Source organism: Podarcis tiliguerta (genome assembly GCF_965153285.1).
Source record: "Podarcis tiliguerta genome assembly, chromosome: 11".
Taxonomy (NCBI): Eukaryota; Metazoa; Chordata; class Lepidosauria; order Squamata; family Lacertidae; genus Podarcis; species Podarcis tiliguerta.
In genome coordinates, this window is record NC_139544.1 from 28,277,070 (window position 1) to 28,281,303 (window position 4,234).

At 41.6% G+C, this 4,234-nt stretch overlaps 1 protein-coding gene across 5 annotated transcripts in view; it reads left to right on the forward strand.

Moving 5' to 3' along the window:
• Positions 1–4,234, forward strand: part of ARB2A (ARB2 cotranscriptional regulator A) — a 201,303-nt gene that overhangs the window by 194,144 nt on the left and 2,925 nt on the right. The gene's annotated exons all lie outside the window — the stretch shown is intronic.

Genomic DNA, 4,234 nt, shown 5'->3' on the forward strand with positions numbered 1-4,234 from the left:
GAATTAGGAAACCTCAATTAGCTATTGCCTTAGGCTGCAATCCTAACTCCACTTACTAGGAGTAAGCCTCTCTGAGTAAGACTTACTCCTGAGTAGACATGCTTGGGATTAAATTTTTTGTTACCATAATTTTTCATAAGAAAAAAGAATGGAGGGCACTGCCAAAACTAGCCAAAAAAAGCAAAGAGAGGAGGTGAGACTCCAGAGTCCAGCAGGTGCCAGAACAGAGGACTTTTTGTAAATGAAGTTTTTATGAGTTTGCTCCTCAGGGACAGCAGTGAAATTCTTCTATATCAAAAAGATGCTTTTGAAGCAATTTCGTTGTCGAAGCTTCATGTCCCTAGAAATGTGCTGTTGAAGTCCAGTGTCTTCTTAATTTTACATTAGCTGAAAAGTGGATTGGATAGCCATATACAGGTGCACTGTAATTTGATTTCCTGGTTCCTGATCCCAGAAATAACACATGCCAAAAGAATCCTGCTTTCCTACATTGAGTCCCTAACTAATATTAGTAGCAGAGCCATGGGGGGCAGATAAAATGTTCTTCTCGTTCCTCTTCCTTTGTCCCTCCGTGGATATTTTTTTATGTCCCATGCAAAATTCTGTGTAGAAAATGGACTGCACTTGTATTCCTATCCAAAGTTTACTATCTGGTTCACTGTGATTTTGATCAATATTTTAACACATTACTTTATTCTCTTTATTGTGAGAATAAATAATATTGTGCAAATATTTCATTTACCATGAAATGACTTATGCCTATTATTTCCTGCTACTATTTGGATACATATATTTGCCTCCTGCTCATTTCCATTTGGCAAAATTGTTATATAATGAGAAAATCAGATCAATGGAACATTCCATGGATGGTGGCCATAATGTTTTACTGTGAAATCCTGGAAAGATGTGCTACTCTTTTTTTCCTCTCTCTCTCTGATAGTTAACCATGAATATCTATGAGCAAAATGTGACATCTCAAATGTTATGAAGGGTCAGCATTTATACTTGACAACATGAGAGGACTAAGATTTTAGAGCAATCCTAGTCAAGCAACAGATCATCATAATTGTAGAAACTAAAAAGTCATTGTAGCGATTGTACCACAAGGGAAATTGTTCATCCATCAGTAAGATTGTTACAAGGTAAGAGACAATGAGGAAAGGGAGTTAAAATTGCTTTAGCCCATTGAGTCATCAGTTCCCTCTAGATTCAAAAGCCTGAATTGGTTTTGGAGAGAAGTGGCATAAGAGGATTGCTACGGGAAATCTTAACAAGTTGATCATAGTCTCAGTAACACTAGCAAGTGTAAGTATGATCTCTCCTAAGGAAAAGTGTAGGTTACATATTGAAGGAGAGAGAAAAGGATGGGAGTACAATTAGCACATGTCTTCTCTCACTTTTTTTTGGTCATGTGTATTTGGAAGATGGCTGTTCACAAAGGAAAACAGATGTAATAAATAGTGAAACATTCCCATCACTCTGCAAGTAATTTATTGTAAATGTAGGCCTATATTTACAAATGAATGTATACTGGCTTATGAGAGAGAGATCAGTGGCAATATAAAGGGATAAATGTTAGTTGTACTATGGATGTGGAAGATGTGGAAAATATTTGTGCAGAGTAGCATCCTACAGTACTAATATGTAAGATTAAAAATTGTGAATGGAGATTATTGACTACCTTTGTGTTCTGCTTAAACGCAATTAGAAGTGGGGACAATAATGTAATTGTGGCTACCTGTTTAAGAGAGCGTATAAAGTGGCCAATTGTCCTTTTGCAATTTTAGTCTATTTGCTAAAACTTACAAGATATGTGCGCCAGATTTATCTGTGGGCAGGTGAGATATCTTTGAAAAAGTGCTATCTATCTTTTTCTTTGTGTTACAAGGAATTCTTTGTGCCCGTAAAGTCCCCAGGATGTTTGCTGTGATACAAAGCCCTTTGTTTTAAAGGTGCTTGTATGTGATGGTTAATGCATTTTATAAAAGGCATCTGTGGAAGTGATATCCTTCTTTGAAGTGACCTGCCTTAAGTGTTAAGAGTGTAGGGGAATATATGTGCAAATTAGATTTGAAAAGCAAACCTCTGTGGTGGGATGTATATGCACTGTAGAAGGGTCTTTGTGTAATAGTTGCCTCTGGAAAGGGATCTCTTTATGGGAGTAGTAAGAATGTTGGTTTTGTAAGGGAAGTGGCTTTGCAACTGTATGCTAGTATTACTACCATTGGTATGATCCAGCAGGGACTCAGAATATATATTTTTTGTATCACTCCCATCCCAGAGACACCCAACCACCCATCAGGAAAGCTCTCCTTCAGGGTAGGCCAGGGCCATCATGTCCTTTATTGTTGTAACTCCCAGATTGTGATACTCTCACAAAACTGTTGCTAGGCAACAAATGTGGTTACCAGGTCTCCGCGAATAGCTGAAGGGGAAAGCAAAGTGTTGCACCATTGTAGAGTAACCATAGCAATGACCTACTATTACAGAGTGGAGAATTATCATTAACAATGTTAAAGTATCATACAGGAGCCTGGGATCTGGAGGCTTCCCAGCAGCATCTCTGCATAATTGTGTTATATAGGAAGGGCTCTGAACTCTTTCAGGGCATCTGGTTGCTGGGTATTGGGGGGGATTATTAAATGCTGTTACTGTTTGGTTTATGAAAGAAACATGCAGGGGAGTAAAAGGTTTTGGGACTCCTTAGCCAATCAGTGTGAGAGAGGAAAAGCATATGTCAAGAACAATGATCCCAGATCCACCTCACTTTTCCAGAATACAGATTTATGGTGCTACAACATATATATATATATATATAAGTATTAATCATAATAGATTTAATCTGTGTTTTTGCAGGTGTGGGAGGCCATCACCATAACCACATACATTTGGTTTATTGAAAGAGAGGCTTTATCTAAGTGGATATGAGTGTTTTAAGCAGAAAAAAGTTGTTTCTCGGTCTGTTCACTTGATTCTTGCTTGTAGAAGAGTGAAATGCCTGGCCATACAGGAAAGTGTACCTAATTAAGCAGCTGTCTTTTGGGAACAAGAAACACTGGAGAAAAGAAGTTACGGTACTACTTCTGTTTGAAAGGCACCCCAGCTTTCCTAAAACAAGGTCACATATATTGCTGCCTGAGAGTGCCTTGCTAATCAAGCCACTTAAGTGTTCAGCTTCCCAAGGTTCTGTTCCATCAAAAATTGGGAATATAAACATAATAGGATGATCAGACTGCCTACATCCTTACTCTTTGCAGGCAAGATTTTTGCATGTTCAGCTTGTCGAGGATCTGCATCTGCCAAAATATCTGTTACTATGTAACTGTTGCAGGTATAGGAGAGTCTCTGCACCTGCCCCTAGTAGTTTAGGATATTAGATTTGGACCAATGAGGCATGTATCCACTAAGTCTCCCATGTTTTCTCTTAAGTTTATTTCAGAACTATTAGGTTTCAGACCTGATTTCCTCTCTATAAAATGTGAATAACTGTGTAGGTTTGTTGTAAGGGCAGTATCTTGAACTTTAAAACAAATGAAAATGAAAATAATTAATCCCATTGGGAATGATCTAAATGGTTGGTGGAGAAAAGAGGCAGACAGGATACTTAGTACCAAACCGGAATCCTACCACCTTTTCAGTGAGAGCCCTTTTCCTGTCTTAAGGCTGCTTAATAACTCCTTTCCCCTCCCTGGGGCTTAATTTGAGTCAAGAGTTCAGAAGCTCTTTTCAGTGCCAAGCTGCAGGCCTGGTGAAGCAGGGGAAGGCAGTGCCCCCTTAGCATGTGCAGAATGCTCCTCTCGCAGTTGTGAGTTGCCACAATCAGCCTTGGCACGGGCAGCCTGGATGAGAGGGCAGGCCTTGCGGGCTGCCAGGCTTCAGAAAACCCCTCTCCCGTGCCCTGACGGAGAGCCTAACCTTTCACAGCCCCAGGCCTGGCTGCGCACTTACGCAGAACAAGCAAGGCCCCCTTGATGCCAGGGGCATGCCCTCCCGGGTCAGGGTGCGCAGGATTTCAGCCTGGGTGCCCTTTGGCCAAGAAGGGGGGATCCGGGAGGGCGGGGGCTGCCTGCGCGCCTGGCGACGCTGCTCTGGCCGCCGCCTGCCTCCCGCTCCTCAACTTGACCCCTGTGGCTCGCTGTCGTCGGGGGGCGGAGTGTCCTCCTCCCCCTCCTCCCTTCCCTCCGCCCGAGTCGCAGGCAGTGACGCTGTGCTTCTCCTTCCTTGTGTGTTGCAG